The following is a 10,966-nucleotide window of genomic DNA, read 5'->3' as shown; positions in this document are numbered from 1 at the left end:
GCTCCGCGCCAGCCCGCCCGCCGCAAACTTTGAGGTCGGGGCTCATGGGCCGGCGGCGGCCCTGGGGGCGGCGGGAGCGGGCGGGACGCGCAGCCGTGGAGGGCGGCCCGGCGGCGGCAACGGCGACCCGGCGAGTGGCACCCGTCCGTCCGGGGGCCTAGAGCCCCCGCGCCCCAGGCCGCCGGTGCATGCCGCCCCCTCCCGCGTCGGGCTGCCGGCCGGGGCCCCGCAGGGTGGCGGGGGCGGCGCCGCTCGGGCCTCCCCGCTCGGGCCGCACCCGCCGCGCCCGCTCCTCGGGGCCCCGCGCGCTCCGCGCCGCTCGCCTCCCGCTGGCGCGCTCGGTCCCCCAGCCCGCGGCTCAGGCTCGCACCGCCTCCCGGCTCGCTCGCTCGCTCGCTCTGTGCCGGGCTGGCTGCGCTCCCGCCTCCCCCACCCGCCGCCCGCCGCCCGCCCCCTCCGCGCTTCCCGTCCCCCCTCCCGCCCCTGCCCTCCGCGGGCCCCGGGCGGGCCACCCCAAGCCCGCGGGGGCTTCCTGTCCCCCTCACCCGGGCTCCCCTCCCTCCCTGCGGAGGATCACTCGCCCCCCGCCGCAGTCACCGGGATCAAGGTGGGGTGGGGGCCCTTTCTTCCTGCCCCTTAGCCCGCCCCAAACCCTTCGAACTGAGAGCAGGGAACCCGGGTTAGGGTAAGACCGGGGCCTGGTCGTGAGCTGAGGTCGGCCCCAGGCGCCTGGGACCTCGGGGAGAATCACAGTGTGGGTGCCAGTTCAGGCTCCAAGGTAGGGAAACTGAGGCTGAGGGACAAGGGCGTTGAGCAAGGTCACGAAGCAGGGGCAGCAGCAGGAGCTGGTCCGGGTCGGGGAAGACTCCGGGCCCTGCGGCTGAGACCTCCTGGCTGACTACCCCTTCCCCTCCCCATAGAGCCTCAGTCCTGGCTCCTTCCCAGGCTCCCACCCCGGGGCCTTCAGAGGAGGAGCCAGGGTCTGTGTCCATGGCCCAGCGGGCACTGAAGGGCGGAGGGGTGGCCACGTGTCCTGCAGGGACTGGTGTGCACACCGGGGTGAGGCGGTAGATGTTCGAGGGCATAGCACGTACGTGCCTCTGTCTGTTATCCACGAGGGTGCGTACAAGTGTTTGCAAGTCCCATGGGCGCGGGTCAGGAGTGTTTGGACACCTGTGTGTGCTCGGGTTGTGAGCTGGCAGGGGAAGGGAGGGCAGGAACTGGTTGGCAGAAGTCTAAGTGAGGGAGGGGGCAGGGGCCAGACCTGGGGCTGGGCGTGGCATGGGCCTGTGTGCACAGAGGTGAGTATATGTGTATGGGGGAGGAGATGACCCTCTGGCCTTGCTGTGGCCCCAGCTGTGGTTCCTGCCCCTGGAGGCCTCCAGGAAACCCCCTCCCTGCCCCCTTTGGTCCAGTCGGCCAATGGCCCCAGCGGGAAAGCAGATTGTCACAGCCCTGCCTGACCCTGCCCTTCCCAAGCTGATTGCATTTTTCTGTCTGTTTCTGCTTTTGTCGCTGATTAATCACAGTCCTGTCTTGAGGCCTGGGGAGAGGGGGCTCAGGGAGAGAGAGGTGGTAGTCCTGGCTGAGCCAGGCTGGGCTGGGAGTCAGGAGGGACCCCAACTATTTATGTCTCCCCAGCCTCTGTGGGCTCCTCGGATGCCCATTAAGACCAGTGCCTGTGGCTTTAAGAGGCCCCGGGAAAGCCCACACCTGAAACCCTTCTCATCCCCCGCCCCTTGTCCGACATCCCACCATTGTCGCTGCGGGCTTTGCGGTCCCTCGGGTCCTCTGGCGGACAGATGACTGGGGATGTGAGAGTTTAGAACTCAGAGCCAGGCACACCCGGGGCTCCTGCATCTCCCACCTCTGCGGTGGGAACGTGGCCATTTCCCTTCACCTCCTGGGGCCTCGGTTTCCCCCTTGTGAGGTGAGGGTGGCGAGGCCACCCCCCAGGCAGTGGTGAGGATGAAATGAAGTGACATATGAGAGGTGCCTGGCAGGGCAGGGCCTCCCTGGATCTCCTGGGAATTTCCTATTAGCATGACAATCCCCCCGAGAGATATGAATTAATAATAATTATGGCTGCCACATATTGATGGAGAGCGGGAGCCGCAGCGGCGCACTCCCGTGGTTCTTGCTGAGTGGCCAGGCTGTCCCAGCCCAGGCCAGACGCCCTAAATCACCAAGGGAGGGTGGGCTGGAGCTTTCTCAGGGGTTGGTGGGAAACCCAGCTGGGGGAGGTGAGGACTCTGAGAGGCTGCAGCAGGACGTGTTAGTACTGGCCCTCCTGAGAGAGGGAGGGAGGGAGGGAGTGAGGGAGGGAAGGGCACCTCCTGCTGCGGCTCCTGTGGCTCCCAGCCTTGCTGCCCAGGACTCTGTGGTCGGCAAACCGCGGCTCGCGAGCCACATGCGGCTCTTTGGCCCCTTCGGTGTGGCTCTTCCACAAAATACCACGTGTGCGGGCGCGCACGTACAGTGCGACTGGAACTTCGTGGCCCATGGGCAGAAGTCGGCATTTTGTGGAAGAGCCGGTGGAGTACGGATGGCGCAGAAACGATGCCTGAGATGAACCAGGCAAAAGCCACGTGGGTGGGGGCCTGCCTTGCTTGGCCAGGCCCTCAGGCCTGACACAGGTCTCCTCCAGGCCTCAGCCGTGGTCTATGGCCAAGGGGTCAGGCTGTCTACCTTGTGACCAGGCTACTCTGGGTCAGGCTCCACCAGGCCAAAGGGACAGGACTCACTGGGGGTTATCGCCCCGAGGCGGTAGCGCACCCCACTGCTAGGGCCGTCTCTGAACCCCCAGGTCCCCTGGTGGCTCAGGCCAGTCCCTGTCCTCTCCTCTGGCGCAAAGCCAAGGCCCACAGAGCTACGCCTGCTCCCCTTCGCAGGTGGATCCATGGGCTCCACCTGGGCTGTGCGTGTAACCAGCTGAGTCGTCTGAACCTCTGAAGGCAATTCGGCTTTGTCCCCACTCATGGACAGGGGCACTGCAGGGCCCCCGTGGAGTCACGCAGCTGCATGGGGCGGAGCTGGGGGCTTCAAGCCCCAGGTGGGAGCAGGGTGGGGCCAGGGGCCAGGCTCCCAGCCATGCTGATCTCTCCCTGCCCTTTCAGCCTCAGAGGAACGAGGCCTCCTCTGGGAACCATTGCCAACCTCCTGGCCCTCCCCCGCTGCACATCTGGGGTCACTGCGCATCGGGGGTCACTGGGCAGCCCTGGGTAAGCCAGGCTGAGTCAGAGGAGGAGAGGGAGCTGCTTGTACCTGGGCTCACACTGCCAGCTCCAGAGGGCTGTACGGCGTGGCTGAGGCCACAGCTCACTGCCTGCTGAAGGGCAGCAGAGAATGGAGGGGGCAGAAAGGACATGAGGACAGTGGTCTGACTTTGTGGTGGGAGAGGCAGTGCCGCGAGCAGGAGGAGCTCTGCATGGAGAACCCAGAGCTGGCTGTATGACCTTGGGTGTCTACCCTCACCTTGTCCCTGTGAAATAGGAGCACCTCTGACCCCCGGAGTGAGCACTTAGGTCCTACGTGTAAGTGCTCAGTGTGCGGACATGGTGGTTCTTATGACGAGTCAGGGGAACTCCAGGAGGAGGAGCCAGGTGGGCAGAAGCTCAGAAGTGTGAGGGGCCGTAACCGGTGTGGCTCAGTGGATAGAGCGTTGGCCCGTGGACTCAAGGGTCCCAGGTTCGACTCCGGTCAAGGGCATGTACCTTGGTTGTGGGCACATCCCCAGAAGGAGGTGTGCAGGAGGCAACTGATCGATGTTACTCTCTCATCGATGTTTCTAACTCTCTATCCCTCTTCCTTCCTCTCTGTAAAAAGTCAATAAAATATATTAAAAAAAAAAAAAGCTTGCAGCTAAGCCAATATTCATGCTTTTCTTTAAAAAAGAAAAAAAAAAAGAAAAAAGAAGTGTGAGGGGACCACCCTCAGCTCTGGGGGTGGGGTCTCGTCTGCATCCTCCAGATCCTGTAGCTGACCCAGGGCTGGGCTGGGCTGGGCTGGGGAAGGGAGTGGGGCTGGTTGTGGGCACATTCCCAGAAGGGGGTTAGAGGTGCTCCTTAATGAGTGAATGAAAGAATAAATCAACGAATGAATGACCGTCCACCCACCCTTCGGCACTGCAGCTCCGTCCTCTTCTCTGCATGTCACAGGGGAGCAGCTGGCGTGATTGCAGGGTGTGAGTTATGTCTGTCGCTCCCCCATCTGGGGGAGGTGCTGCTGCCATCACACTGCACTCCCTGGGGTGTCCCCAGGACACTTGCAGCCACCTCCTAAGAAGGGTCTCCACAGACCTCACCCACTAGTACTTGGCCGGGGACACGGGGAGAGGTGACCCACCTGTGACTCTGGGAGAATCCGCCACGTGCAGGGAGGTAGGGAGAAAGACGGGACCATCCTGAGCGGGGGGGGGGGGGAGGGGCGGGGGGGGGGCTGGATCTCTCTCCTGTCGAGGCCAGTTTGCTCCCCACCCTCCCTGACCAGGAGGGGACCGCTGCTCTGAGGCCAGCATCCTCTCACTGCGCGTTCAGCACCAGGGAGAGCTCCTGGCAGCCGCAGGGCCCTGCAGAGTAGGGAGAATTTATTGCGGGACACGCAGAGCCTGATAAGGCAATAAATGAACCCATTGTCCAGAGGAGGAAGTCAAAGTGGAGGAGGGCACGCACCAAGCTCAAGGTCGTGTCAGGACTGCTGACCTCAGCCCAGCCTGAGCAGGGGGGCTGCTGGGGGTCGCAGGAGGTCAGCGGGGTGAGGGAGGGGTGTCCAGGGAGGGCAGAGGCGCTGGCCTCTGCTCCTTGGCTGGGGGACAATATTGTTCCAAGAACCCGCTGGGGACAGTGTGTGGAGGTGAATAAAATATTCATCGTCTGGGCAAACTCATACCATCACTGGATGAATAATGGAATTTATAGACTTGCAGAGGCAGACCGAGCCGAGACCGATCGGGGTGGAGGCCCGATCCCAGCAGCCCCTGTCTGCTCTGCTCTTGCCCTGCCCTGGGCATCCCCCCTCCTGGGCCTCTAGATGCCCAGCTCCCACAGGTGACCGGGGCAGACAGGACCAAGCAGGTGACAGAGTCCAGGAGAAGGAAGTGGGACGAAGGGGACAGGTCTTGCACCTGCCGCTCTTTGAGAAGCAGCTTAGCGATGGAGAAAGAGCACCGGACTCAGAGTCCAGTGTGGCCGAGATGAATCCCGTCCTCTGTTACCAGCTCTGTGCCCTGACTGTGGCACCCGTCCTGCCTCTGTTACCTCCCCTGGAAAATGGGGTTGGGGCTGCCACCACCCAGCTGGGGCTGCCTCGAGGATCTGGTGAGATGACCAGGTGACGGTGCCTGGCGCCACTCGCTCGCTGTCCCTGGCACGCACAGCGCTCACACCTGCTACTGAGGCTGGACCTGCAGGTCCTCCCTCGCAGGCGCCCAGACTCCCCTGAGCCCAGAGTGGTCTAGATTCTAGAAGGCAGAGGGCGGCCTGGCCGCAGGAGCAGAGAAGCTTCTAGCCCTCAGGCAGGTTTTGTCAATGAGTGCAAACACCTGGCAGGGAGAGCGAGGCACAGGCACTCACCCAGGACCCGCAGGGCTGGGCTGGGCGGGGCTGGGCTGGGGCTTAGGCCGGGCATTTTTTTAAAAATATATATTTTATTGATTTTTTACAGAGAGGAAGGGAGAGGAATAGAGAGTTAGAAACATTGATGAGTGAGAGAAACATCGATCAGCTGCCTCCTGCAAACCCCCCCACTGGGGATATGCCCGCAACCAAGGTACATGTCCTTGACCGGAATCGAACCTGGGACCCTTTGGTCCGAAGGCCAACGCTCTGTCCACTGAGCCAAACCGGTTAGGGTGGGCCAGGCATTTTAATCAAGCTCTCCAGTACCTTTGAAGGCACAGCCAGGGTCAGAACCACTGCTCCAGGGGCAGGAGGCCTGGTGGGGGAAACTGAATCTGGGCAGGCAAGAGGGTTTTAGGCATGTCCCACCCAGGAAATGACAGAGATCCCTGTCTCTGGTCCCCTCTGGGCCTCGGCCTCCCCTTCTGGGAAGTAGGAACCTACCCCCAGGGCATGGCCAGGCTGCTGGCTGGGAGGGAGATGGTGGGCACTGAGGGCCCAGCGCCTGCTCTGGGCCCGCTTCCTGAGTGACAGCTGTGACAGCTGGCAGGAGACGAGGCGCAAGGCAGCTCCTAATTGCTCTGGGCTCCCAGAGCCCTGCCTCGTCTGTTGCCTTTGACAAGATGCTCCACCAACCTGCCTGCTCTCCCACAGAGGCCCTTCTCCGGCTGGCCTACGATAGGCGGGGGGGAAGGGTTGGGGGGCAGTTGCGTCTCCCTGCAGGGTCTCTCCATCTCTGGAGCAGGGTGAGACCGGGACCCTGAATTCCCACGGCGCCTGCCCCCTCCTCTCTCCATCTCTCTGGATGACGCGAAGGGCTAGGTATGCATTTCCACTCCAACAAGGAGCTGCCCAGGTGCTGACATGCACAGACTCTGTGGGTGGACTCTGCAACCTCATTGGGCACCCCTCCCCCCGCCACCAGGGACACAAGCATGTCCTCTGGGATCAGACCCAAGAGAGAAACTGCGTGACCTTGTTGGGCAAGTCTTTGGAGCTTGGGGTGTTGGTGCCTCGCCTGGGAGTAAGGGCACCTGTCTGTCAGGGCGAGACAGAGAGAGGAGGGAACAAGGTGCCCAGCCCAGGGTCCGAGGCGGAGCACAGATGTTCACCGTCCTCGGGGTTCCGGGGACCAGAGGCCCTTAGCACACCCCTGGGGCTGAGTGTTCAGGTGGGTGCCTGCCTCCCTGTCTCCAGCCGCCCACCAGCCCTCAAATGCCTTCCCAGGAGAATCAGCTTATTGACCCGGCTTCAGGCCTCTGGCCCAGAGCTTCCTCTTCCCCAGGCATGAGCTGCTGCCCCCACCTGCTGCCACCTGGCCTGGGCGCAGCCTGCGTTTGCACACCTCCAGGGGCGGGGATCTCACCACCTCCAAGAGGCAGACCCAGCACTTGCTTGTTCCCGGGGTTCTGGCTTTGTGCTCCAATAGCGCCCCTGTCCTGAGACAAGACGTTGAGAGCCCCCCCAAAGGGACCCCTCCATGTTACCTGGGAGACAGACAGCGCCGACCATTGACGAGCAGCTCATCAGAGTGGCACTCCCCCAACCACAGTGTGTAAGATGGCACGGTGAGCCTGTGTGCAGAGGGCGCTGTGGTGGCAGAGAGAGGAGGCAGGGGAAGTGGAGGCCACACTTTTGGAGGAGCACCTGTGGCCCCTTGTCCCAGGTTCCAGCTGCAAAGGTCAGCCCGGCCCCCAGAGACCGGGACACAGATGGGTGAGTTTTGACGATGAGGAGCCGTGGGGGTGGGCCAGGCTGGAGGTGCTGCTCAGGGAGGGGCTGGTCCTGCCGGGGCCCCTCCTATCCCGGCCACCATCACTTCCGTAGGAAACTGGGCTGTGATCCTTTGGAGTCCCCAGTGTCGGGGACCGGGGCCAGGCCGTCTCCAGGGCTGAGCGAGGCCTGCAGGCCTGGCCCGAGCCGGCCCCCCACCCCAGGCCCTCTAATGATCCTCTGTGGCCCGCAGTGCCCGGGTTGTGTTGAGCCTAAGTGATGATAAAATCGACAGCAGTTTAATTGGTAATTTTAATCCTGGACAGAGCAGTAATGGCGTTACTAATTGGATCGTTAGAGATTTGTGCTTTATGGCTGTGTAATTAGAGGAGCTGTGTGGGGCTGGGGTGAACTGGGGGGCCCTGTGGGGCCAGGGGCCATCCTAACTTAAAGAATAAAAAAACCGCTAAATAGACACACTACCCCCGTTCTCCCTCTGCCCGGCTTTGTTATCCTGCTCGCACTCATCACCGCCTAACGTTCTGGGACTCTGCCTTCTGCCTGGTGCTGAATTTTGATCATTGCTGCATCCGTGTTGTGACGTACAGTTGATGCTCAAACATCGATGCTGAATGAATGAATGAATGAATGATCAGGAGGCTCCCTGAAAAGGCAGCCCTGGCAGGTGAGGGCAGGTTGTGGGCTGAAGGGGCAGGAGGTTGATGCTGGGCCGAGACACCCTGGCTGTAAGCCCTTCCCTCCGGCCCTGACTCCCACCCCCACCAGTAACTCAGTCAGGAGATGGCACCCCAGCGACTGACATCAGCAAATCACTGGGTGGAGGGGCGGCGATAAAAATCTCTGTCCTGCTGCCAAATACTCAACCTCGGTGCCTTCCACCTGCGTGGCCGTCAGCCGACCTATGCTCCCCTTCAGCCATGTCACCTCGTGGCCTCCCACTGCCTCCTTCCTCCTTGCCCCCCAGCAGTGGCTGCTCCGGGGTGGGCTTTGGGACTTGAAGGCCCCCCCCCCCGCCTCTGCGGGGCCCAGCTCCCAGTTCACAGGCAGGAGCCGGTGCCTGAAATCCCACCAGCAGCACCCAGACAGGCCGCACCCCGGCCCAGCGCTGGGGCCCGGAGCTCCCGGCACCCCCTGCCCACCCACCTGGCCGGCTGCCTCCGCCTTCATCAGGTGATGTACGGCCCACGGGCCCTGCCAGGAAGCAACGGCAGATGGATGGGCAGTGCGGAGGGTGGGCTCAGAGCCAGGAGCCGGAGCAGGGAGAGGAGGTGCCTGGCTCCGGAGAGAGCCATTCCCGGAAGGCCACCCTCCCTGACCAAGGGCAGGACGGGGAGTACTGGCGTTGTCTCGGGCATGGCTCCCAGGCTGTGGCCCTTCTTGTGGTGAAGTGCAGGGAGCTGGGGGCTCCTGGCTCCTCACGACGTCTCCTCAGGCCTCAGTTTCCTCATCTGTAAAATGGCACCAAGCTCAGCCCCAGGCTCAGGGGTGCTCCAACCCCCAACCCTGGAGGCTTGGTGCTCGGCCCGGGAGGTGGGCGCTGTCCCTACAACTCTGCTCCCTCCTCCCTGTATTGCCCCACCTGCCCCCCCCTTGGCCTTTGGGGGACTCACACAGCCAGAGATGGGCAGGGCCTTGGCCAATGTCTAGTTGGACCTGCCTCCCGTTATCTCAGAAAGGACCACCGGTCTTGAGAGAGGCAGGTGGGAGGGCTTGGGTGACCCCCTCATGGTGATGCTGAGAGAAGCGCTCTCCCTACGATGGGCCCAGGTGGGGGGCGATGGGGGGGTGGTTGTAGCTGCCCACCAGGTGGCGAAGGACGGGCAGGGCAGCTCGGGGCCAGGGAAGGGGCGGGGCGGGGCGGGGGAGCTTTGCAGTCCCTGTGACTGAGTCAGGATGCGCCAGACGTCTCCGTGGGCCCTGTCTGCGTCCAAGGAGACCAGGACACCGGGCAGACGAACAGCGTGTCCTTGCTGCTGGCCTGGAGGAGGGGTGGGGAGATGGGGTTCGTGCTGGGAACCCGGGCTGCCTGCTGGGCTGGGCAGCCAGCGTCTCCCGGCATCTGTTCACCTGCCCCGCTTCCCAGAAGAGCCCGGACTCCGCATGGGGCTCTCGGTGGCCGTGCACGTGGCACAGATGCACACAGGCAGGTCTGGCGGACGCCTGAGGGGGTGTGGGCACGAGAGGATGCACGTGGGCGTGTCCGCCCGGACGGGTGCTCTGTGGCTGGGTTGGGTGCCCACCTGTGTCTGAACACCTGGGGCTCGAGGACTCAGGGCACGGCTGGTGCTCAGTCGGGGCGGACGCGTGGTGGGCACATATGTCTGTGGCTCAGTGAACTTTGCACGCGTGGGCCTCTCCACACACGCAGGCGTAGATGAGACGTGCACGTATGTGGGTGGATGTAGGGAGAGACATGTTCTCACCCAGCACCAGGCCCTGCACAAGCTCGGCCTCAGCCTCAGTAAAAAAAAAACAAAAAAATCAGGGTCTGTCCCCCTTGTCAGAAGGGGGGACTGAGGGCAGCAGCCAGCCTAAGGCTGCAGGGTTTCCCGCCTGGAAATGCAGGAGAAGGACCCCTGCTCCATCCTCCACAGGCTGGGGCTCAGACAAGAAAACGCCCCCCAAGATGGGAGACAGGTCTGACCCCGAAGAAAGGCTCTGTAGCCAACCACGGGCTGGGACGCTGTTCTGGAAGGTGAGGGTCGCTTCGGACTTGTTCTGAGCAGGGGCGGGGCATGGCCGTGGAACCCCAGGGTCGGACGGGGCCTTTGGGGTCACTTGAGCCCCCTCTGCTCCCTATGGGCGGGGAACCTTGCAAAGGGGGGAGCCCCAGCCAAGGACCTTGTCCCCTCTCCGAGCCTCTTTCCTCAACTGGAGAATGGAGCCCCCCTCACCCCGACCCTGCTGGAGGGCTGGCGACCCAAGGTCATCTCAGGGACAAGGCGGCGGCCCCAGCCCTGCTTCCCGCCAGGGGGCAGCTGGGTGCGGGGGCTGAGGGACAGGAGGCAGGAGACAGGCCTTCCAGTGCCGTTAGTGAAGGGATCTGTCATGTTAATGATGCGATCTTTCTTGCCCGGCTCTGTCTGTGGCAGCAGGAAGGGCCAGCTGCCACCCTGAAGGAGGCGGTGCCGGTGCTGGTGGGGGGGGGGGGGTGTCCTGGGACCAGAGGCCTGGATGCTGGGGTTCGAGGGGCGTCGACTCACCTCCAGCCCGGCTCTGCCTCTCTCCCCCTGAGTGACCTTGGGCAAGGCCTCCCCATGGCCGAAGCTCCGTGTCCTCATCTATAAAGTGGGGCTCACACGATCCGATCGCTCCCCTGGCTCCCGGCACTGGCTGCTGTCGGTAAACAGTCTTGCACATCCCTCCCCACCCCACCCCTCCAGCCCCCTCTCTCCTGCTCCTCAATTTCAGCAGACCCTCCCCCGCAGCAGTAAGATCTTTTGGAAGTGCCCACCTGGCACCTCACTCCTCTCACCCAAACTGGCCCCACCCCACCCCACCCCACCCCAAGCCCAGCCTCCCTGGGCCCCGTCCCCATCCCGTCTCCATGCCTCCGTCACCCTGACTTGTTGCCGCTGCGTGAACATACCTGGCTCTCTCTCACTTCCAGGCCTTGG

Source organism: Myotis nattereri, assembly GCF_964212035.1.
Source record: "Myotis nattereri genome assembly, chromosome: 19".
Classification (NCBI taxonomy): Eukaryota; Metazoa; Chordata; class Mammalia; order Chiroptera; family Vespertilionidae; genus Myotis; species Myotis nattereri.
Note: the sequence above shows the minus strand (reverse complement) of the source record.